Source organism: Populus nigra, chromosome 6, assembly GCF_951802175.1.
Source record: "Populus nigra chromosome 6, ddPopNigr1.1, whole genome shotgun sequence".
Classification (NCBI taxonomy): Eukaryota; Viridiplantae; Streptophyta; class Magnoliopsida; order Malpighiales; family Salicaceae; genus Populus; species Populus nigra.
The window spans coordinates 16,852,885-16,880,291 of NC_084857.1; the positions used below are offsets into that span (position 1 = coordinate 16,852,885).

At 34.7% G+C, this 27,407-nt stretch overlaps 1 pseudogene; it reads right to left on the reverse strand.

Moving 5' to 3' along the window:
* Positions 1–15,914: 15,914 nt before the first annotated feature.
* Positions 15,915–27,407, reverse strand: part of LOC133697311 (uncharacterized) — a 75,556-nt pseudogene continuing 64,063 nt past the window's right edge.

The window sequence follows — 27,407 nt, forward strand, 5'->3', positions numbered from 1 at the left end:
TGTTTTTGCAAAGCAATGCCAACAAGTTTATTACACATACACCTCTTCCTTTAGAAAGGACTGATCAAGAGTTGATTGGTTATCCGTTTTAAAAACAAAACCCAAGGGTCGTGTCGAGGTTGTTTAGGATGAGAACGAAGATACAAGTGTGATAGATGAAGTCTTTCAAGCTAGTGAGTTGGTTGAACCATACCGAGTTGCTCCTTAGATTGACTTAGAAGAAAATTCGAATTTTCATGTTTTCAACGATAGTCTTGTTGATGTTGACGCAAAGGAGTTGAATGTTGTTGAAGAAGATGATAACAAAATTGAAGAGTGCGGTGAAGCTGATGATAACAATTCAATTGAGGACGAAGATGAAAATTCTGACTAACTAAACATGTTCTAAAGCTTTATTTTTATAATGTAATATTTTGGAACATGAAATATTTATTCTTCTTTAATGGTCAGCTCTTGTTATTGTGTCGTGTGTGCTATAAGATTGCAATTCAAGATTTTGTGACAGGGATACACAAAAAAATAAGAAATATTGGCGGTTTCACCGATAGAATATAACCCGTTGGTATTTCACAGAGAGTTGAAAATAATTTACGGGATTGTGCCACAATCACCGATGGAATCCCCGACGGAATATAACCCGTTGGTATTTCATAGAGAGTTGAAAAACATTTATGGGATTGTGCCACAATCACTGACGGAATCCCCGACGGAACATAACTCGTCGGTACATCACATAGAGTTGAAAAAAATTTACGAGATTGTACCACAATCACCGACGAAATCCCCGATGGAATATAACCCGTCAGTATTTCACAGAGAGTTGAAAAAAATTTACTGGAATGTGCCATAATCACCGACGGATTCACTGACGACTTTACTGACGGATTACGCACATCTTGAAACGCACACATGTCAGACGCGTGTCCGTCGGCACACATACCGACGGATCGAAAAGTCTGGCGTGATTTTTAAGCTTTGTTGGTGCGCATATCAATTAATTTCCGACGGTATTACCGACGGAATTTAATGCCACCAACAATAATAAATTTCCGTCGGTAATTCCGTCGAAAAGATTGATATATAAACCCCCCCGTTCCCCGTTTGTTTCATTTTTTCCTCTCGGCTCCGTTTCTCTTCTTCTCCATTTCTCCTCTCCTCTCCATTTCTCTTCTCCTCTCCGTTTCTATTTGGCTTTTGGAAGAGATTTTATTGTTTTGATGGTAGTTTTAAAAGGTATGTATTCTTTTTTCTTTATCTTTGTATTTTTTTTATTTTAATTATGATTAATATTTTTGGTGTTCTTTGTTTTGTGTATTGTTTGTAGATAAAATCTTAAATTCAACACACTATTAAGGTAAGTATTTTTTATTCCTAAATTTATTTTGAATTGATATAGTGTTTTTTAGTTTTGTGTATTGTTTGTTTTGTGTTTATGTTGTTTTGTATAGTATTTTTTTAGTTTTTTATTTTATTTATTCATTTTATGATATTATTATTTGTATTGCTATAATTGTTATTGTTGAATTTATGTTAAAAATGTTAATTTATATATAGAATTACATTTAATTAGTTTATCTTAATTTAGGATATTATTGTTTGTATTGCTATAATTGTTATTGTTGAATTTATATTTTAAATGTTAATTGAAATATAGAATTAAATTTAATTAGTTTATCTTAATTTTAGGATATTATTGTTTACTTGTCATTGTTATTGCTTGTTATTACATTTTTATATTTATGTGTACACGTTACTTTCTATTTTGAGGTCCATTAGGGTTGTGTTAGGAATAATATTGATTTAGTTACCTTTTGTTTTTGACCATGTAATTATTTATAAATTAAAAGTCTTGTCTCCTAAAACTTGAAATGTACTATTAATTCGTAAATTTGAATATATGACTTTAATCTAATGTTTGTAACTCTAAGAACCAATTTAACAATTAATGTTCATAGTTGAAATTGATTCTTTTACTTGAATTTCATTATATGATGTTATTGAATAAGATGTTTTGTGTTGATGATGATGAGCTGGGTTGAGATCCAGGATGATTGGATCGGGATGTGAAATAAAATTGAAAGTGTAATATGATTTTATCAATAACTTGGGACCTCCCAGTATAGGGGAGACTCTGTCGTATAAATCTATAGCACATCGTCAGTAGACGATTGCAGCTAGTTCTTCTAGCAGCGAGGAGGACGTATCCTTAGATGCTGATCACGATGAGGAATCTACGCCAACTTGTGGTGCTGCCTCTTCTAGCGCGGTTTCACAGCGCAGAAGTGGTATGCCTTCACAGCGGGGTTAATTCACCCACAAGTACCAGGCACAATGGAAGGATGACCTCTCAATATAAGTTTGTTCAGGTTATATATATATATATATATATATATATATATATATATATATGAACAACTAATTAATATTATTACTTTTATTTAATTTCAGGTTCACAAATATTGAGGTTGCAAGGGCTATAACATCGACGTTTAAATCGTCGATGAAGACTCCATTGTTTTAATGGAGCCAGGTTTCCAGACATCCTGAGTGGAAACCTAATATCGATGCATGGTTTAAGTGATTTTAGGTCGGTGTTAATTTTTAATTTCCAGCTTATTTTTAATAAATAATTTTTATAATTTTATATCTTGTACTATTTTTATTTTATATGAATTATTTATATACACAGAACACATTTGAGTGGGATAGGGCGAACAACAATGTTGTGAGGAGGGTATGAGAGAATCACGCGGCAACTAGGTAACATCGAAAATAATATTTATTTTTGTTTTATAATTTTATGTTTTAAATTCTAATTTGTTACTATAAAAGTAGGTTGCGTGATTTTTGATATGACACCAAAAAAAATTTTAAAAGACATGCGAGAGATAACGGTCTTGAAGGATGGAATGAGGTGGCGGTTTGGCAGGAATTCAAACCGCCATTCATCTCGGGAGAAATATGGACGGCATATATTGAGCACGTGACCTCAGAGTGGTTCTCACGACGCTCATAGTCTGGTGCCGACAACACAAACCAGCAAATTCATGGTTTGGTGACCACGCACATAGGCGGATCCGTCTCATTCAGCGCACATGTAAAGCGGATGGTAAGATTAATTTTAATGAAATATATCGTTCGTTAATTTGTCGTTCCTTATAATATATTTAACTTTCAACCTATTTTTTCCTTACAGGCTACGTCTCTTGGACGTGAGCCGAGTCCAATGGAGCTATTTGTAGAGACGCATGTGCGGAGTCAAGACCGTCAAAAGGGGGTGCAACAGTTCGTGGACAATCGTGCTCAGCACTTCGTGGTATGTTCGTTCGTTCATTTTATTTTGTAAGTTATTATTTTCTTGAATTGCATCTTGAATTGCATATGATGATTTTTTAAAAAAATTTCAGGAGATTTATAATAGCCGGTTGAGGGAGAGATATGGGGACAGTCCTTCGACCCATCCAGATTTGTGGATGGAGGTGGGATCGTCTAGTGGACCCAATAAAAATCGAGTCTACGAGCTATCCAACACTATGGCTGAAAACTTGCATTCGGCTCATAGTGTCTCAACCGTTGGGAGCTCTCCATCAGTATCAAGCACCCAGTCTGAGGAGTTCATTGCCTTGAAACAACAATATCAACAACTCTCGACAAATTTTGATGAGCTCCGTCAAATAGTCATGGAGATGAGATCAAAGATGGGTGATGATACTTGTGCAAGCTCCTTTTAGGCCGTACGGTCCCAGGAACAATCAGCCTCCTCCTCCTCCTCCTTCTCCTCCAGCTCCGCCGCTATTCTAGTTTAATTTTGTTTTTTAAACACATTAAATTTGTTGTGAATATTTGGTTGAATATTATTTAACATTATTTTTATATTTTTAATGTTTAATCCAATTTTATTTGTTTATTAAGCTTTTTTACTATTAATAAATTATTTTTTATATATATATTTTAAATACATACCGACGGCTTTACCGACGGATTATTTCCATGGGTATTTCACAGAGAGTTGCCAAACAATTACCACCCATGCCATAATTACTAACAGACATATTCCGTCGGTGATTAATACAGACGGATTTACCGATGGATAATTTTCATCGGTATTTAACAGAGAGTTGTGATTAGTACTTAAAAGTGCATTTTTATCAAGGTTTTATATCATTATTTTGTACTTAAGTATCAATAACTCCTTAACTAAAGCATGCTTTATAATAACATATCTAATAATATAATATACCTTTAATTTATGGTAAATATTCATCTTAAATGCAGGCCTATCACATAAATGAAAGAATTGATTGATGAGTTGAAGTACTGAAATTGAAAGGACAAAGAAATGGCCAAACTTAGAAAAGAGACGTTGGTGCAGTCCAAACTAGAACATTGTTCAGTAATCGGGTCATATTTGGAGCTGTAGATCTCAGATTTAAGTCTACTTTATATGGATGGAAAGGTAAGACATAGGCCTACAACTTTCATGTGGAATCCAAGATTTAACAAGGCTGTTTTCAAGTCCAAATTGTAGCAACAACGAAGAAGTCCGAATCTATCCTGCAGCCCAGATACTGTTCAGTGTTTAGCCCATATCTTGAGTTCTAGAAGTCCAAATGATCTCAAATTTTTACCCTGGAAATATGAGACAATTTCCTAGAACTTTCATGATTTAAGTCTGTTCAAATTAGGACGTTATCAATGACGTTTTTGGAAGACAAGAAGATAAGAAGTGTCACCAAGTCAAGATATGGCCACCCATTCATCAATTAGTCAACAAATCAATAGTTTCAAATTTTGGCCTATAAAAGGAGGCATTTGCCATGTATTTAGGCATCTTGGTGTTCAGATCAAGATCAAGATCATGCTCTTGCTCTCTCTTTTGTAATACTTAAGTTTTGTTTATATTAATCTCTTGTTTATGCCTTTCATTTCCTTTTCTTCATTTAGTTAACTTCTTTCTCATTTATGTTCTTATCTTGTTTATTTATGTTTCTTTCTTTCATTATGTGTAGCTAAGTTAATCATGTCAAGGTGAAAAGGGTACACTAATGGTGTAAGAATAAGTATAATATAAACTTAACTTGGACCTTAATGTTGGATACTAACATGCTTTGTATTTGTTATCTTGTTCACTTTTAATACTTTGCTTGTTAAATGGTTAATCTAGATTTATGTTGTATAACACTTGGTACAACAAATACTTGACACTTTCATAGCCCATACTGTATGGTATAACCGACACCTGAGCTATGAAAAAAATTTGATTTGTTGTTAACATAAGTTATAATCATGAATGCCTGACAACATTTACAAGTATTAGCATTATTCAAATAAGATAACTAATGTAATCATGTTAACAATTTATAATCTGATTAGAACCTCATTTGTGTGTGGTTTCCAATTGAATAATAAGAGTTTATAATATACTTGTTTGAAATACCATTAGTGGATCCTCTAACCTTGACATTTGTTGTTATCATTGTTTAATTCTTACGTTAATCTTCCATCTCAAAGTTCTCATTAACTTCTTCTTCATCATCTTTATTATTATCATTATTAATAGTATTACTGGTACTATTATTATTACTATTTTTATTATTACTACTAGTACTACTAGTATTATTATTATTATTATTATTATTATTATTATTATTATTATTATTATTATTGTTGTTGTTGTTGTTGTTGTTACCATTGTTGTTGTATTATTGTTGTTTATAATTTATACAATTAACCTTCTTGTGGTTCGACCTCGGTCTTGCCAGGTTATTTATTACTTCGACACTCCTGCACTTGGGAGAAGACATCAATCTTTTGGTCGTGTCAAGTTGCCATGACAATTACCACCGATGCCATAATTACCAACGGATTATCCATCGATAATTACCATTGAAAATTCAGACGGATTTAGTCCGTCGGTTATGTTCCCGCGGGAAAAAAAAATTATGTTCCCACATATCCATCTGTAAGACCGTCGGTGTTTCGTTGGTGGGTGGTTTTTTTATTTGTGATAGAATTAGCAACGGAAAGGGGAGTTACCAACGACTATTATACCGACGAACGTGTTCCGTTGGTGAAACTGTCGGTAATTATTTTTTTTTTTGGTAAGTTGACGTATGTATTAAAAGAAGAAGATACAAACATTATAAGGGGCATACCCCAGATTTACAATGATAACAGAAACATAAAACAACATATGGCTACAGGCTAGCCACCGACCATAAAACTGAAACCTCACTAGATTCGTTAGGGAAACCAATACAACCAGCTAACTAACAAATTAAGAATCTATGGTATTCACCCTCCAAACTGAAACTGTCGGTAATTATTTTACCGACGGAGTTTATTCCTGTCACCGAAGAAATTAGTCTGTTGGTAAAACTATTTAATGGTGTGGTGAATGTCTCGTTTTGGTTGGGGGGAGAGGGTAGTAGTTGACATAAAAAAAACTAACTTACTAACTATTTTTGCTATTATTAAAACCATTTGACAAAACTGTTATTAGGATGGCAGAGTAAGGAGGAATTTTATTGACTCTTGATATGCATTTCAGTAAATATTCTTATCAAGGTCTATCAGAATACTTCTTGAAATATTCAAGTTTACAAACTCTTGCATTGTTATCACTTGATTCTGCTCATATACTCATTTAACAAGTATTCTTAAACCTTCATTTTCACACACACACTTTAACATATGATTGTGGCTTGCACATTGGATTATTATATTATTTATGTTCTTTTGTTAAAGGTAACAACTAAGGGAAAGGGATAGTATATAATTTGCAAAAAAAAAAACAAATTGATAATATTGATGATAATAAAAACGTAGATAAGTTTGGTTTCGTAGCTCCCTTAACCTAAGCAATTAAGCCCAAAAGGATGTTTTAACACCTAATACCCTAAAGTCAATTGACTTGGAAGCTATTGGCTCAAAGCTTGTTACATGGGTTAAGGAGAAAAGCTTAAGGGAATCAAACATTGCACTATCTACGTATCAGTATCTACAACCCAAGTTACTAAGCTCGTAGGGGTGTTTCAACACCTAATGTCCTAAGACCAACTAGTCTGGAAGTCATTAGCTGAAAGCTCGTTACATGGGTTAAAGATGCATTGTATTTTAAATTATATATATATAACAATAAAAAAACAGAGAGATAATAATCTCAACCCAAGAAAGTTAACCTTAAACATTAGAACAAAATTTTGTTTTTTTCCAAGTAAAGCCCCATAACATATGTTGATATATTGAGCACAAAAGGAATGTTTATTAATATCTTGTTTAAGAAGTATGAAGCAGATATATAAATTTAATGAGAGTTTATTTATTTGGATAGATTAATGGAAGTTGAATGATGAATGTCTTGCTTTGTGGAACTTGCAAATTGTTTTTCTATTTTAACATTTTGATTACTAGGGACTAATAATAAGATGGTTGGGGGGGTGTGATTAGTACTTAAATGTGCATTTTTATTAAGGTTTTATATCATCATTTTGCACTTGAAGTATCAATAACTTCTTAATTAAAGCGTGTTTTATAATAACAAGTCTGATACTATAAGATAACTTTAATTTATGGTAAATGTTTATCTTAAATGCAGGCATATCACATAAATCAAAGGATTGATTGATGAGTTTATGATGCGAACCCTAGCGGAATTTAATGGTATTCGCGACCCTTAGATCAATCTAACCCAAGTTTGTTGAGATTTGAATGAGCTTATCACAATGGAAGACTTGCTCCAAGGCAACAACACTATAAACCAACTCGATCACAACGCCTACACCTGGAGACGAGCAAAGTATAAATTCACAACAAAGAATGGTCAATTCTTTGAAGAGTTGAAAGTTCAATCAAGAACCAAGATTAAGCAACCAAAAGTCAGCTACAATACTCAAAATATCATCAAAAGTCTAACCTAAAATTATTCCTAAAGAGTATTTAAAATCCAAGCTAAAACCTTAGTTTCCCTAATGGGTTTCACATAAACCCAATTTAAATAATAATCAACCCAAGCTAAAACTAGCCTAGACTAATTAAAATAAACAAAATAAAAAAAATTCTAAAACCCAAACAAATTATCTCCTCTAAAAAATAATTAAAGTTTGATAGCTCATCTAATTAAATAAGACAAGTTCGTTGTTTCCACATTCTGTCTGGCAGCAACAAGACTCAACTTAAAACGGATGGTTCTTTCTCATCTTAATTAATTAGAAGGCGTCCCATATACCGTTAGAAATGTATGGAAGTCTAGTTTCTAGCCCAACTAGAATCACATCAAAATTCGATCTGTAGCTCCAGCTATGACCAAAAGAGTAACGAAAGGTCAAACTGTCCGAATCTAGTCTTCTTCTCCCAATCCTTGTGTAATGGTCTTGGTTCCACCAATAAGCCCCTCTTGAACATGAATCAGATTAATCAAGGGTTGCTCTTTATTATTACAAATCCTCTTGAAGTCCACTTTAGCATATTGAAAGCTTCTTTGAACTTCTTAGCCCTAAGCCTAGTAACTGGACCAATTGGAACCTCCAATGGATCCTTTGATGGTTGGATCGCATCAGTTTAACTACTGAAATTGAGAAGACAAAGATAGGGCTAAGCTTAGAAAAGAGATGCTAGTTTAGTCCAAACTGGAACACTATTCGATTATTGGATCATACCTGGAGCTGTAGAACTTGGATTTAGGTATGGTCTATATGGATGGAAAGATAAGACATAGGCCTAAAACTTTCATGAAGAGTGCAAGATTCAAAAAGGCCATTTTCAAGTTCAAATTGTAGCAACAATGGAGAAGTTGGAATTTGTCATGCAGCCCAGACAATGTTCAGTGTTCGGCCCATATCTCGAGTTCTAGAAGTCCAAATGCACTGATTTTGTTTTTCGTTGGAAAGCTGAGATAATTTCCTAAAACTTTCATAAAGACTACCTGTTCAAATTATGACGTTAACAATGATGTTTTGATAAGAGAAGAAGATAATGATTGTCACCAAGTCAAGATGTGGCCACCCACTCAACAATTAGTCATCATATCAATAGTTTCAAATTTTGGCCTATATAAGGAGGCATTTGCCATGCATTTAGACATCTTGGTTTTCATATCAAGATCATGTTCTTGCTCTCTCTCTTTATATTTTTGTAATGTTTAAGTTTTGTTTATATTAATCTCTTGTTTATGCTTTTTGACACGACCAAAAGATCGATGTCTTCTCCCAAGTGCAGGAGTGTCGAAGTAATAAATAGCCCGGCAAGACCAGGGTCGAATCACAGGGAGGTTAATTGTATAAATTATAAACAACAATAATACAACAACAATAATAGTAGTAGTAGTAGTAGTAGTAGTAGTAGTAATGATAATAATAATACCAATAATACTATTAATAATGATAATAATAAAGATGATGAAGAAGAAGAAGTTGATGAGAACTTTGAGATGGAAGATTAACGTAAGGATTAAACAATGATAACAACTGTCAAAGTTAGAGGATCCACTAATGGTATTTCAAACAAGTATAGTATAAACTCTTATTATTCAATTGGAAACCACACACAAAGGAGGTTCCAATCAGATTATAAGTTCTTAACATGATTACATTAGTTATCTTATTCGAATAATGCTAACACTTGTAAATGTTGTCAGGCATTCATGATTATAACTTATGTTAACAACAAATCAAGTTCCTTCCATAGCTCAGGTGTCGGTTATACCATACAGTATGGGCTATGAAAGTGTCAAGTATTTGTTGTACCAAGTGTTATACAACATAAATCTTTAACCATTTAACAAGCAAAGTATTAAAAGTGAACAAGATAACAAATAGAAAGCATGTTAGTATCCAATATTAAGGTCCATGTTAAGTTTATATTATACTTATTCTTACACCATTAGTGTGTACCCTTTTCACCTTGACATAATTAACTTAGCTACACATAATGAAAGAAAGAAATATAAATAAACAAGATAAGAACATAAATGAGAAAGAAGTTAACTAAGTAAAGAAAAGGAAATGAAAGGCATAAACAAGAGATTAATATAAACAAAACTTAAAGTATTACAAAAGAGAGAGAGAGAGAGCAAGAGCATGATCTTGATCTGAACATCAAGATACCTAAATACATGGCAAATGCCTCCTTTTATAGGCCACAATTCAAAACTATTGATTTATTGACTAATTGATGAGTGGGTGGCCACATCTTGACTTGGTGACAATTCTTATCTTCTTGTCTGCCAAAAACATCATTGATAACATCATAATTTGAACAGACTTAAATCATGAAAGTTCTAGGAAATTGTCTTAGCTTTCTAGGGTAAAATTTGAGATCATTTGGACTTCTAGAACTCAAGATATGGCCTGAACACTAAACAGTGTCTGGGCTGCGGACAGATTTGAACTTCTTCGTTGTTGCTACAATTTGAACTTGAAAATGGCCTTGTTAAATCTTGGACTCACATGAAAGTTGTAGGCCTATGTCTTACCTTTACATCCATATAAAGTATACCTAAATCCAAGAACTACAGCTCCAGATATGACCCGATTACCGAACAATGTTCCAGTTTGGACTACACCAACATCACTTTTCTATGTTTGGCCATCTCTATGTCCTTTCAATTTCAGTACTTCGACTCATCAATCAATTCTTTTATTTATGTGATAAGCCTACATTTAAGATGAACATTTATCTTATATTATTAGATACATATAAAACATTCTTTAGTTAAGGAGTTATTGATACTTCAAGTGCAAAATGATGATATAAAACCTTGATAAAAATACACTTTTAAGTACTAAGCACACCCCCAACCAGCTTATTACTAGTCCCTAGTAATCAAAATGTTAAAATAGAAAAACAATTTGCGAATTCCATAAAGCAAGGCATTCATCATTCAACTTCCAATAATCTATCCAGATAAACAAACTCTCATTAAATTTTATATATTTGCTCAATATCTCTTAAACAAAATATTAATAAACCTTCCTTTTTATGTGCTCAATATATGAGAACATAGATGATGAGGCTTTTATTGGAAGAAACCAATATTTTGTTCTAATGTTTAAGGTTAACTTCCTTGGGTTGGGATTATTATTTTTTTTATCTTTTTTTTTTCTCTTGTTTTAATATATATACATATAACTTAAAGCACAATGCATCTTTAACCCATGTAACGAGCTTTCAGCTAATGACTCCTAGACCAGTTGAGCTTAGGGCATTATGTGTTGAGACACCTCTACAAGCTTAGTAACTCAGGTTGCAGATACTGATACGTAGATAGTGTAATGTTCGATTCCCTTAAACTTTTTTCCTTAACCCATGTAACAAGCTTTGGGTCAATAGCTCCTAAGTTAGTTGACTTTAGGGTATTAGGTGTTAAAACACCCCTTCAGGCTTAATTGCTTAGGTTAGGGAGGCTACGAAACCAAACTTATTTATGTTTTTTTTTATCATCAATATTATCAATATTTTTTTTTGAAAATTATATACTAACCCTTTCCCTTAGTTGTTACCTTTAACAAAACATAAATAATGTAATAATCCAATGTGCGACCCACAATCATATGTTAAAGTGTGTGTGTGAAAATGAAGGTTTAAGAATATTTGTTAAATGAGTTTATGAGCAGAATCAAGTGATAACAATGCGAGAGTTTGTAAACCTGAATATTTCAAGAAGTATTATGAGAAACCTTGATAAGACTATTTACTAAGATGTGTCTCAAGAGTCAATAAAATTCCTCCTTAGTCTGCCATCCTAATAACAGTTTTGTCAAATGGTTTTAATAATAGCAAAAACAGTTAGTAAGTTATTTTTTTTAATGTCAACTACTACCCTCTCCCCCCAACCAGAACGAGACATTGTCCTCAATGTCATAAGATAGAAAGATAGAGTATAGAAGACATCACCTGAAATAGCGAACACTGACAAACCTGAAACACACTTAAGCAAATATAAGGAATAACAACACAAAATAATATGATATTAATAAAACCAAAAGACATAAGGTGTCACAAATGAAGGCTCAAATCCAATCTAAGCTTTTTACGGCTTTCCTTAGTTGACCAATTTATGCGACTCATGGAGGGATCAATTACAGGGATAAAAGATTGTAGTTGGTCAATCAATTGTTCAGCAGTAGCAGCAAAGATTATGATTTATCGTGCCGAAGATGTTAGAAATTTCTGTTCCACAGCTTGATCAAGAAAAGACAACAAATTATCATAAAAATCATTAACATTGTTTTATGTTTCTGTTATCATTGTAAATCTGGGGTATGCCCCTTATAATGTTTGTATCTTCTTCTTTTAATACATACGTCAACTTACCAAAAAAAAAAATCATTAACATTGAGCAAACCTATAGGTTTATGGTGAATATGAAGTTGGGCCCAAGAGAAAATATGAAAGATCTCTTCTAATGTGCCCAGACCACCTGGTAAGGCAATGAAGGCGTCAGCATGGTTAAACATTGCATTCATTCGATCAATCAAACATTGTGTAGACCTGTAGTTCCTCTCAAATTGTTTTTCCAATGATGTCCCCTTTTGTTAAAGCTTTGGGGACGACCCCCAAAGCTTGACTTCCTCCTAAAAATACAGTTATTGACACACCCCCATTAACCCAAGGCTGCCTTTTACGGAGTTAACTGAACCAATCTATGAAGAATGAGCATGCAACATGTTGAGCCAATGACATAAAACAAAAGCGCTTACTGGGAGGCAACCCAGCACAAAAGGAAAAAAAAACAGATTTGCTTTCTTTTCTCTTATCTTTTATTTTTAGCATATTACTTTATTTTTGTCATTCTCCTATATTCCTTTTCTTTTATTTCAACATTGAGGACAATGTTGTGTTGTAAGTGTGGGGGTATTGGGAGAATGTTGGTTTTCTTATTTTGATTTTCTTTGTTGTTCCGAAAAAAAAAATTCTATGTTTGATCTTTTGAACTCCTATTGGTTTATGAGAATGTGAGTATTATATATGAGAATTAATTCAGATAGATGAAGATATAAATCAAATGAAGGAGTATGCATGCAAATTTTAAGGTTTAATTGGTTTAGGGATTGACTTTGAGAATATGCCATGTTGACTTTGTAGTGTTATAACAATGCAAGCTTTGAGCCTTCAACATTATATTCTTTGATTGTGCCTTCTTTCAATGATATGTATATCTAGAACTTGCTTCATATCTTGTTGAGATTACATTTGCATTACATATATAGATGAAGATGATAAAGGCATTAGGAATTTTAGCCACTTGAGCCAAAAAAGCCAACCTAAAGCATATTATCCTTAGTGAGCCTCTTTTGAGCTTGTTTATCTTTTCTTTACTTTATCCATGTATAAGCCTTAACTTTATATATGTTTTCCTTTTCCCTTGGCCAAGGATTAGTAGAGCATATACTAGTGATATTTCATGGAATTATGGTTGGAAATTATATGAAAAGAAAGAAGAAGAAGTGATGCTTGATGAAAAGATGGGCAAAGTTGCCAAAGGTAAAAAAAAAAACAAAAAGAAAAAGAAAAGAAAAGAAAAGGAAAAAAAAAAGTGTTCCTTTATGTTCTTAAGATTTTACATTGAAAAAGCTTGAAATCAAAAGAAGTTAAGCATTGGTGATTAAAGATGAAAAATTTATGTGCTTTGATGGAATATCTTGTTTGAAATATTATTTTTCAGAATGCTCTACTTTCTTCAATTTGAACCTTTTCTTTTACTCTCTTTTACCTCACTTTAACCTTAGCCCCATTACAACAAGAAAATAAGACCTTTTGATTCATGCATTGTTTGTAATATGTTAGTAATGGAGATGAGATTGAAGAGTAAGCTTATGGTAGAACATATTCATTGATTGAATTTGAGAGATTTAAACACATAAGCCTTAAACACGTGAGTGTTGGAGTGTATATCAATGAGAGGACCTATCACTTTGGCATGGCATAGATTTCATTTAAATCCCAACGATTAATTGAGTTTTGAAGTTTGCATGTAAAAAAATTCATGAAAATTTATACTCTTTATCCTTCTTAATTGTGTTCTTGTTTATAATGTATATATTCTTGGATATTAATGGGCAATTAGAAGATTAGTCATAGTGATTGAATTTAATCTAACTTCAATTTGATTTTACCTATCCTTTCTCGAGGACGAGCAAGAGCTAAGTGTGGGGGTATTTGATGCAACCATATTATTCGATAGTTTCACCCACATTTAACCAGTGTTTTGCCTATTTTTTATATATAAAATGCTTTGTTATTCTTTGTTTTATGTTTTGAAGGCACTTTTGGATGAAAGATGCAAAAACGAGTAAATTGGAGATAATTGGCAGATTTGACCTTCAATCGATGTTTTGTGCTGAGCGTGAGCTCTAGAGGTCGAAATCAAGTGATTCTAGTGGTATTAAAAATCTAACATCCATACCTTTCTGGACATCTAAGGCAAGAAAATAAAATGAAGAAGAGCATGGAAATCATAGCTTTCAAAGTCAAAACTCGCAATCTATCAATGTTGACCTTTGGTTATTCCAACTTGAATATCTGGAGCTGTAGAAGTCCAATTGATGCAAACTCAATTGTTTTAGATTCCTGAATCAAAAACCTATAAATGCTACAAATTTCAGCAAAAAAAGATGTCATATGAGGGAGATATGATTTTTCAAAGATGACAATTGAATTCTGTCAGCAAACAGGTTTCGTGAAGAAACGAATCCAAATTACGTTCCGAAGCATCTAAACCGATATCTAAGTTTTTATTTCAGCAATTTAGCTTCTCTCATTCTTTTGCTTCATGCAAGCCTATTTCTCCTTTTTTAGGAAAATAGTTATTGAAGTACTTAAATGTAAACAGTTTACTTAAGGGAGGACTATTTTGTAAAATAGATATTAGAGTTTCCTAGGATATAAAAAGAATGAGAGAGGAGAAAGGAGGCAGCCAGCGAAGAAGAGAAAAACACCCCCTTCCTCTAAGAAACCCTAAATTATGCATTCTTCCTTCTTTTTTATTAGTTGTTAAACAAACATACAAGGCTAAACACTTTTTCTTGGTTGCAAGGACACGAAAACCTTTGGATTTCAAGAACTGTGAGATTTATTTTACTTTTTCTTTTCAGTTTATATGACGAATATGTTTGTTCTCCTATGCTTATTTTTCCTATGATTGTTTATTTTAATTGCTAGAACGAACTTTAAGGTATTATTGTAGACAATCTATTGCTAAGTTTGATATCAAAACCGGAGTTGTGGTATATGAACTTGTGAAGCAACTGAGTTTAATAATTGTGGCGGATCTACGTTATTAATCTTAGGGAGAACATTCAATCAAATCAAACATAGAATGCGAACAGTTATGTTTTGTTGATTAATCAACTTATCTAGTTCTTAAGGCTGCCAATGAATTAAATTACTAGTGCGGACACTGTGGTTGTTTGATGGTTAGGGTTAGTTATACGGCGGATCCGTTAACTAACCAATGTTAAGAAGAGATAAATATTTAGAATATAAATTGATGTTTCGTTTCCATGATCAGTTCTGATTTCTGTAGGTGGATGTGTGCTTATGATCAAGGTTTGTTCTCTTGATAATTTTCTAATTTTATTAAATTTCATTTGATAATTTTTTGTTTTCTTTTGCTTTAGCCTAGATAACGTCCAACCCCCCCCCCCCCCAAATTGCATATCATCTAGCATAAAAATCTGACTTGACTCTTCCTCATGGGATCGACCCCTTGCTTGCTCTATACTATCTTGTGTGTTGTGATTGAAGCTAGGGTAATTAATTTTTGCGACTGCGACATCACAACACTCACACATATACACTATCTCTCTCTCTCTCTTTATTTATTTATTTTGAAAAAACATGTGTATGTACAGGTAGTTGTGATTGTGACTCACATCTTTCCTTGGTTTTACATCCAAGAACGGCTTAAACGCCCTCTATGGGTCGGGGATAGGCTTCTTATCCAGTTTTCTTAAAAACTGGCAAACAAGGTCTTTTATAGTCAGATTCCCAAGACTAAGTCGATCATCTTCTTTATGGAATTGTGGCTATAAATCATGAATTGCACGATGCACATCTCTACTAGGATGCGTCTCAAGGGTTAATAGAAGATTATCTAAAAGCCCTTACTCAGGCCATCCTTAATGAATTGTATTTTATCTTCATGGTTTACAGATACCATTCCTAAAGAATGACATGTTGCATTACAAGTCCATCTGGCACATCTGTGATAGACTTTCAATCGTTTTGCACGACGTTTCTTTGCAAAAGTGCTTTTACCTGTCCCAGGCATGTATGAGATGAAAGAATTGGAGGACTCACCTCATAATCAGACCTTTGCTTCAATCAGCCAACAAATATCTTCAGGATTTCCATGATTCATTAACAACCTCAATCTTGCACACCTAACACGGTAAATTTTTGTAATCGCATTCTGAGGCAGAGCGGGAAAGTACTTTTTTAATTTTTTAAGAGTGGTGTCCATTTTCAAATGAGAATTGGAGAAGAGATTCAAAGAAGAGAGAAAGAGCAAAGAATTGCACAAATATATACAAATATCAATTATTATGGGAAACTGAAAGAACCGACTGAAGTCACAGAATACCGTTATCCGCTATTTGACCGGGGGTGAGAGAAACTAGCAAAACAAAACACAAAACAATGTGAGAAAAAGAATTCATCTTTATATATTGGATCACTCAATTCAATAGAGTTATTTTCATAAAATAGAGTAAGGGGTTCATAGATAATCTTTTATTGACTTTTGAGACGCATCCTAGTTGAGATGTGCATCGTGCAATTCATGATTTATGGCCACAATTCTATAAAGAACATGCTCGACTAAAGAGTTGATGTCTTCTCCCAAGTGTAGGAGTGTCGAAGTAATAAATAACCCGGCAAGACCAGGATCGAACCAAATGGGGGTTAACTCAATAAACTACAAATAAAGAAATAGATAATAACATAAAAGTAGTTGAAGAGAGCTTTGAGATGTGATATTGATATAAGGATTAAACAATGATAAAATTATTGTCAAGGTTAGAGGATCCACTAATGGTATTTCAAATAAGTATAGTATAAACTCTTTTTATTACTCAACTGGAAACCACACACAAAGAAGGTTCCAATCGGATTATAAATTGTTAACATGCTTACATTAGTTATCTTATTTGAATAATGCTAATACTTGTAAATATCATCAGGTATTCATGATTATAACTTATGTTAACAACAAATCAAGTTCCTTTGATAGGACGGTATCGGTGATACCATATGGTTGGGCTATGAAAGTACTTACCAAAAAAAAGATAACAAATACAAAACATTTGAGTATCAAACATTAAAGTCCATGTTGAGTTTGTACTATACTTATTCTTACACTATTAGTGTAACCTTTTCACCTTGACATAATAAACTTAACTAAACATAATGAAAGAGAGAAACATAAATAAACAAGATAAGAACATAAATAAGATATAAGTTAACTAAGTAAAGGAAAGAAAATGAAAGTGATTAGTACTTAAAAGTGCATTTTTATCAAGGTTTTATATCATCATTTTGCACTTGAAGTATCAATAACTCCTTAACTAAAGCATGTTTCATAATAACATATCTAATAATATAAGATACCTTTAATTTATGATAAATGTTCATCTTAAATGCATGCCTATCACATAAATGAAAGAATTGATTGATGAGTTGAAGTACTGAAATTGAAAGGACATAGAGATTGCCAAACTTAGAAAAGAGATGTTGCTGCAGTCCAAACTAGAACATTGTTCGGTAATCGGGTCATATCTGGAGCTATAGATCTTGGATTTAGGTTTACTTTATATGGATGGAAAGGCAAGACATAGGCCTACAACTTTCATGTGAGTCCAAGATTTAACAAGGCTGTTTTCAAGTCCAAATTGTAGCAACAACGAAGAAGTCCGAATCTGTCCTGCAGCGGAGACACTGTTCAGTGTTCAGCCCATATCTTGAGTTCTTGAAGTCCAAATGATCTCAAATTTTACCCTGGAAAGCTGAGACAATTTCCTAGAACTTTGATGATTTAAGTCTGTTCAAATTATGACGTTATCAATGATATTTTTAGCAGAAAAAAAGATAAGAATTGTCACCAAGTCAAGATATGGCCACCCACTCATCAATTAGTCAACAAATCAATAGTTTTGAATTTTGGCCTATAAAAAGAGGCATTTGCCATGTATTTAGGTATCTTGGTGTTGAGATCAAGATCATGCTCTTGCTCTCTCTCTTTTGTAATACTTTAAGTTTTGTTTATATTAATCTCTTGTTTATGCCTTTCATTTCCTTTTCTTTACTTAGTTAACTTCTTTCTCGTTCTTATCTTGTTTATTTATGTTTCTTTCTTTCATTATGTTTAGCTAAGTTAATTATGTGAAGGTGAAAAAGGTACACTAATGGTGTAAGAATAAGTATAATATAAACTTAACATGGACCTTAATGTTGGATACTAACATGCTTTATATTTGTTATCTTGTTCACTTTTAATACTTTGCTTGTTAAATGGTTAATCTAGATTTTTGTTGTATAACACTTGGTACAACAAATACTTGGCACTTTCATAGCCCATACTATATGGTATAACCGACACCTGATGATGTGAACCTCGTGATCACGTGGTCACGCAACCCACACGCAAAGACACCAATTCCCGGAAAGCCAAGTAAATAAGGTTTGATAGGAGTGTGACACAAAGATAACTTGTACCTAGGCACCAACACTATTGAAAACGGAGACCCCCACCCAACGAATATTGATTCGCGAACAAGAAGTATAAGGATGACGCCACGAAGACAGTTGTTCTTCGATAAGTCGTTTTCAGTTCTTTAGAGAACCAAGGAAGGGAGATTATCTCACCAACACACAATAAGTGCAGCAAAGAAGTTTATTGATCTGAAAATTACGTAACCTTACATGTTTGGTTATGCCTTTATTTATACTGACTCTAGACTTAAGAAAACCCTAATGGACCCCCCTTAGGTGGACTTATATGAAGCCCACTTACAATTGACCCAAATAAGTAATAATAACCCAAAAACTAAGAAGAAAATAATAAAAATAATAAATTTCTGGAAATTATCATGCTAAACATGCTAGAATCAGTCACCTTTAAGAAGTCTCAAATAAACGAGGACAAATCTGATTTGGAAAATTTGTGTTGCTGCCCCCCCTTGATGTCCTTGATTAGCTTGGATTTCCTTGTTTAACTTTAACAAATAAGAAAACAAATTTCCTCCTTTGTTGCTGATTTAATTACCTTCCTTCCTAAGTTAGGAAAAGCATTAAATAGTCCTCCTCTCTTTAGGAATAATATATGGCCAACTTCCTTACTTAATTAGGAGAATCAATTGCTGACTTTTTATCCTTGTAGCATTAGAAAAAACAAGCCTAACAAGGCTGGTATTGGGTCGGACACATCAACCCCGTGTTCCACACGAATTGGGCTCTTCTTGGACCTGAACTAGATGGATTAAAGGCTGCCCTTCATGCTCCTTAAATGTCTCAAGCCCATCTAGGTCCATTTTGCTCCATATGTTCTGAACAAGCCCATTCAATGCTTCTTTAAGCTTCTTTGCCCTAACTCTTGTGATTGGCCTAATTGGCACCTCTAATGGGTCGTTGGCATGATTACGCTTGGTGTTGGGCTGATCCGTATCATCCCCTCGCTCTTCAAAAGGATTCGACCTCGAATCACCACTTACATCAAACAGAGTAAGATCAGAAACATTAAAGGTAGCACTAACACCATACTCACCTGTCAAATCAACTTTATAAGCATTGTCATTGATCCTCTCAAGGATCTGAAATGGCCCGTCTCCTCGTGGTTGTAGCTTTGATTTCCTATGGGCCGGAAATCTCTCCTTGCGCATATGCACCCAAACCCAATCGCCGGGCTGAAAGACAACATGTTTGCGCCCCTTATTGGCTTTGGTCGCATACACACGATTCCTCTTTTCAATCTGTTGTCGCACACTCTCATGAAGTGTTTTCACCACCTGTGCTTTATGATTACCATCCAGACTAACCCTTTCAAATTGGCAAAGGAATCAAATCCATTGGAGTTAAAGGGTTAAATCCATACACAATTTCAAATGGTGAAAATTTAGTAGTAGAGTGCACACTACGATTATATGCAAACTCTATAAATGGCAAACAATCTTCCCAATTCTTTAAGTTCTTTTGAATGACAGCACGCAGAAGTTGTGTTAAGGTCCTATTAACTACTTCGGTTTGTCCATCTGTTTGGGGGTGACAAGTAGTTGAAAACAACAGTTTAGTACCCAATTTTCCCCATAACACCTTCCAAAAATAGCTAAGGAACTTAACATCTCTATCACAAACAATGCTCTTAGGGACCCTGTGAAGCCGTACTATCTCCCTAAAGAACAAATCAGCAATGTTAGTTGCATCATCAGTTTTATGACATGGAATGAAGTGTGCCATCATTGAAAACCTATCAACAACTACAAAGATGGAATCCCTACCCTGTTTTGACCTAGGTAAACCTAAGACAAAGTCCATTGAAATGTCTACCCATGGTTCTTTCGGTACAGTCAAAGGGGTATACAAGCCATGTGGTTGAGTCCTAGACTTTGCTTTTCTACACATTATGCATTTATCACATATGCGTTGCACATCTTTTTTCATTTTAGGCCAATAAAAATGCTCATGCAACACATCCAAAGTCTTAACAACACCAAAATACCCCATCAACCCGCCTCCATGTGCTTCACGTACAAGCAATTCATGCATAGAACTTAATGGAACACACAAACGATTCTCTTTAAACAAATATCCATCAAATCTATAAAACTTTCCAAAAGCCGAAGTTTCACAAGCATCGTAAACATTTGCAAAATCACTATCATCCTTGTACAATTCTTTTATGTGTTCAAATCCTAGAAATGTAGCATTCAAAGTAGATAAAAGAACATACCTGCGCGAAAGTGCATCAACCACAATGTTTTCTTTCCCTTGCTTATACTTGATCACATATGGAAAGGTTTCAATAAATTCAACCCATTTGGCATGTCTCCTACTCAACTTACCTTGCCCTTTCAAGTGCTTCAATGATTCATGATCAGAATGTATCACAAACTCCTTGGGCCACAGGTAATGTTGTCACGTCTCTAAAGTTCTTACCAAGGCATAGAGCTCCTTGTCATATGTAGGGTAATTCAAGGCTGCCCCATTAAGTTTTTCGCTGAAATACGCAATGGGCCTCCTATCCTGCATTAACACAGCTCCTATACCAATACCTGACGCATCACATTCAACTTCAAAAACTCTCGTAAAGTCTGGCAAAGCTAAAACAGGTGCCGAACAAAGTTTATCTTTCAACAAATTAAAACCTCATCCTGTTCATCATTCCATTTGAATCCAACAGATTTTTTCACAATTTCAGTTAAAGGTGCAGCAATAGTACTAAAATCCTTCACAAACCTTCTATAAAAACTAGCAAGTCCATGAAAACTCCTTACCTCACTTACCGATTTTGGTGTAGGCCAATCCCGGATGGCCTTAACTTTCTCCTCGTCTATCTCGATACCCTGCGCAGTTAGGACATAGCCAAGAAACACAATTTTTTCCATGCAAAAGGTACACTTCTTAAGATTAGCATATAATTGCTCACTACGCAACACACTAAGCACATTACGCAAATGATCAAGATGCTTATTTAAGTTCTTGCTATAGATCAAAATGTCATCAAAATACACAACAACAAACTTACCTATAAACGTACGCAATACATGATTCATTAAACGCATAAACGTGCTAGGTGCATTTGTAAGTCCAAACGGCATGACTAACCATTCATACAAACCATGCTTAGTCTTAAATGCAGTTTTCCACTCATCACCCTCTTTCATCCTAATTTGATGGTACCCACTTTTTAAGTCAATCTTAGAGAAAATACATGATCCATGTAACTCATCTAACATGTCATCAAGCCTAGGAATAGGATGTCGATACTTTACCGTTATGTTATTGACGGCACGACAATCAACACACATCCTCCATGTACCATCCTTTTTAGGCACAAGTAGCACTAGCACAGCACAAGGACTCATACTCTCACGAATGTACCCCTTCATCATCAACTCATCTACTTGCCTTTGAAGCTCCTTCGTCTCCTCGGGGTTGCTTCTATAGGCTAGACGGTTAGGAATTGAAGCTCCGGGCACAAGATCAATTTGGTGTTCAATCCCCCTTAATGGTGGTAATCCATTAGGGATGTCTTCAGGGAATACATCATCAAACTCCTGCATCAAAGAAACAGCCACACTAGGAATAGCATAATCAAGATCATTAGTGTTAAAATAAGCCTCATACACAAGTAAGATCATTGGCTTATTAGTGAAAAATGCAGATTTGATTTGAGATCCCTTTGCATAAAAATTGGGTTGTTTCTTTAATTTTTCCACAGTATTATCATCACACAAGCTTACTTTCTTCACTCCTCGGTTTTTACCTCCACTCTCAACCGGTTTAATTAATGATTTAGGTTTAGCCGAATCTGATGGTTTTCTCTCACCATTGTCCTCACGTGAATTTTCACTCTTCCCATCCTCACATTCCTTTTTTAATTTCATTTGATCATCATACACTTGTTTTGGAGAAAGAGGTACAAGAGTGATGGTTTTACCATCCTTTACAATAGTGAACCTATTTCTAAACCCATCATGAATCGCTTTCCGATAAAACTTCCATGGACGCCCCAAAAGAAAGTGACTAGCATGCATTGGGACTACATCACACAAAATCTCATCGGAATACTTCCCAATAGCAAACGCAATCAAAACCTGCTTAGTAACCCTCACTTCACCACATTCATTCAACCATTGCAATCTATAAGGCCTCGGATGCTTAACACAACTCAGATTCAATCTCTTCACAAGAGTATCACTAGCAACATTAGCACAACTACCTCCATCAATTATCATGCTACATACCTTCTTTTGGATGTGACATCGAGTGTGAAATATATTTTCCCGTTGCTGATCTATATCATCTTCTTTGATTTGCATGTTCAGCGCACGCCTTATAACCAAGGCCTCCCCCTCAACAGGATATGCAATCTCCTCATCACTACAATCCACCAAAGGAGGCATCTCTTCACTTTCAGATTCAACCTCCCCATTGTCTCTTTATACGCATAACTCTTCGATTTGGACACTGAGATGCAATGTGCCCCTTCCCTAAACACTTAAAGCATTTAATATCTCTATCACGAGTAGGTTGAGATTCAGATTTACCTTTCCCATCCGTATGAGTATCCTTTTTGGCCTTAGATGGTTCGACCTTTGCATAAGGCTTTGGTTGGACAGCCCCCTCTCTTTTCAAATTCGGCCTCCATAAAGAGAAGGCTCTTTATTTGCCTCTCCACCTTCGTTTCCATATGGACCATGTCCTCCAATTCCACACAATGTTGTAATTCTACAACATTCGCAATGTCCCTATTAAGCCCATTTAGAAATCTAGCCATGGTAGCTTCCCAATCCTCAATCACATTGGCCCGAATCATGGCAATCTCCATCTCCTTTAAATACTCATCCACGGACCTAGAACCCTGATTCAAACCCTGCAATTTCAAATACAAATTTCTATAATAGTGGTTAGGCACAAATCGCCTTCTCATCAACACTTTCATCTCCTCCCACGACGCTACCGACCTCTCTCCACTCCTTCTTCTACTAATAACATTTTGATCCCACCATATCAGTGCATAATCTGTGAATTCGATGACTATTAATTTTACTTTCTTCACTTCCGAATAGTTATGGCAATCAAAAATCCAATCCACCTTTTTCTCCCACGCCAAATATGCCTCGGGATCGTTTTTACCTTGAAAAGAAGGTATTTTCAGTTTGATGGCATCCAAATCACCATCTAAATCAGCATGTCCCCCAACACTACGGAAATTTTCCCTTTGGCCGAATTGGCCCCTAGTTCTATTCCCATAATCCCTTCGGTTTCTAGGTTGCCGAAAACCTTCCTGATGGCCTATGGCCTCATCCTCAAAACCACCATCACCAATATCATCAACGGCCTCCTCAAAATCCTCATAATCAGCCCACCTTGGCCTTTCGGCCTTTCGGCCCTACCGCCATTGTTTGCTTTTGGTTCAGCCCCAAGCTTCCTCATATTTTGGGTGCTTGTACCAGCCTCGTTACCACGTTTCTCTACCCTATCAAGTCTGTCACACACATTTCCCATCACAAAATTCATCCTCTCCATCATCTGCGTCATGGCTTGCATTTGGAACGTAAGTTCTCCCTCGGGATGGGGTGGTGTGTTGTTTTGATCTGACATGATAGTACCTGCAAAAATTGGTTAGTGGTAAAAAAAAATTATCCTCACGTTGCTCGTGTTTCGCTCAAACACTCTTAATATTCTTACACGCTCACACCTCTCGTCTCACCTTCCGCGGTTCTTGCGAAACTGAAACCAACACCAAATAGAAGCAACTTGGCAGCGCAATCCAAATATATATATGACTCAAGAAGCAATAAAAACTAGAAAACAAGCAAAACAAAACTGTGATGATAGTCTCGCGAGTAGCAAGCGAGTCTATCCGAAATATGAACGAAACTGAAGACTCGAATAAAAAACAGAAACAAAAGGTATGCAAAATGATGAAACAACACCCAAATATGTTGTATATGATGAAGATAAACTGCAAGAAACAAAAACAACAGAAAGCAAGCGAATTTCAAAAGTTGACGCAAAACAGACTCGTTTGCGAAGAGTTAAATCCGAATCTGGAACCTAAAGTAAATGACGTCCAATTGAGTTAAAATTTCAGATATAGTGTGATATCAACCCAAATAGACAGAATATAAAGTTTGAGCAATTTACGAATAAGGTTTGATATACAGACGCAAAAACGTTATGAATGAGACCTGATTAGACCCGAATTTGAAACCCAAAGCAAACGATATCCAATTGACCCCAAATTTGATATGTGATGCGATTAGGAGCCAGTAATAGGATTATAAAATTTGAGCTAATTCCGAGTTGATTTGATCCAATTTTCTCTTGTTTAGTTTTCTGCGGCAAAATCCAATAACATCTTTTTTTGAACGATTTCTTTTTTTTTTTGCTTTTCTCTTTTCTCTTTTTTTTTTGTTTTTGATGCTACTGATATATTTTTAACAATAACAGAATGAAATAACAATTTTTTTTATATATGCCGCAAATTCAAGGAGAAGAAGAAATTGGATACTAAGGAATTTTTTTGCGGAATCAACAAGAAACAAAAATTTTAGAAGGATATAACCTGATTAATGGAGCCAAGCTCTGATACCAAATGATGCGAACCTCGTGATCATGTGGTCACGCAACCCACACGCAAAGACACCAATTCCCGGAAAGCCAAGTAAATCAGGTTTGATAGGAGTGTGACACAAAGATAACTTGTACCTAGGCACCACCACTATTGAAAACGGAGACCCCCACCCAACGAATATTGATTCGTGAACGAGAAGTATAAGGATGACGCCACGAAGACAATTGTTCTTCTATAAGTCGTTTTCAGTTCTTTAGAGAACCAAGGAAGGGAGATTATCTCACCAACACACAATAAGTGCAGCAAAGAAGTTTATTGATCTGAAAATTGCGTAACCTTACATGTTTGGTTATGCATTTATTTATACTGACTCTAGACTTAAGAAAACCCTAATGGACCCCCCTTAGGTGGACTTATATGAAGCCCACTTACAATTGACCCAAATAAGTAATAATAACCCAAAAACTAAGAAGAAAATAATAAAAATAATAAAATTCTGAAAATTATCATGCTAAATATGCTAGAATCAGATTTGTCACCTTTAAGAAGTCCCAAATAAACGAGGACAAATCTGATTTGGAAAATTTGTGTTGCTGCCCCCCTTGATGTCCTTGATTAGCTTGGATTTCCTTGTTTAACTTTAACAAATAAGAAAACAACTTTCCTCCTTTGTTGCTGATTTAATTACCTTCCTTCCTAAGTTAGGAAAAGCATTAAATAGTCCTCCTCTCTTTTGGAATAAGATATGGCCAACTTCCTTACTTGATTAGGAGAATCAATTGCTGACTTTTTATCCTTGTAGCATTAGAAAAAACAAGCCTAACAAGGCTGGTATTGGGCCGGACACATCAACCCCATGTTCCACACGAATTGGGCTCTTCTTGGACCTGAACTAGATGGATTAAAGGCTGCCCTTCATGCTCCTTAAATGTCTCAAGCCCATCTAGGTCCATTTTGCTCCATATGTTCTGAACAAGCCCATTCAATGCTTCTTTAAGCTTCTTTGCCCTAGCTCTTGTGATTGGCCCAATTGGCACCTCCAATGGGTCGTTGGCATGATTACGCTTGGTGTTGGGCTGATCCGTATCACCTGAGCTATGGAAGGAACTTGATTTGTTGTTAACATAAGTTATAATCATGAATGCCTGACAACATTTACAAGTGTTAGCATTATTCGAATAAGATAACTAATGTAATCATGTTAAGAACTTATAATTTGATTGGAACCTCCTTTGTGTGTGGTTTTCAATTGAATAATAAGTGTTTATACTATACTTGTTTGAAATACTATTAGTAAATCCTCTAACTTTGACAGTTGTTATCAGTGTTTAATCCTTACGTTAATCTTCCATCTCAAAGTTCTCATCAACTTCTTCTTCTTCATCATCTTTATTATTATCATTATTAATAGTATTATTGGTATTATTATTATCATTACTACTATTATTACTACTACTACTACTAGTATTATTATTATTGTTATTATTGTTGTTGTATTATTGTTATTTATAATTTATACAATTAACCTCCCTGTGGTTCGACCCTGGTCTTGCCGGGCTATTTATTACTTCGACACTCCTGCACTTGGGAGAAGACATCGATCTTTTGGTCGTGTCAAAAAGCATAAACAAGAGATTAATATAAACAAAAATTAAGCATTACAAAAATATAAAGAGAGAGAGCAAGAACATGATCTTGATATGAAAACGAAGATGTCTAAATGCATGGCAAATGCCTTCTTATATAGGCCAAAATTTGGAACTATTGATATGATGACTAATTGTTGAGTGGGTGGCCACATCTTGACTTGGTGATAATCCTTATCTTCTTCTCTTATCAAAACATCATTGTTAACATCATAATTTGAACAGGTAGTCTTCATGAAAGTTTTAGGAAATTGTCTCAGCTGTCCAACGAAAAACAAAATCAGTGCATTTGGACTTCTAGAACTCGAGATATGGGCTGAACACTGAACATTGTCTGGGCTGCATGACAAATTCCGACTTCTCCGTTGTTGCTACAATTTGAACTTGAAAATGGCCTTTTTGAATCTTGCACTCTTCATGAAAGTTTTAGGCCTATGTCTTATCTTTCCATCCATATAGACCATACC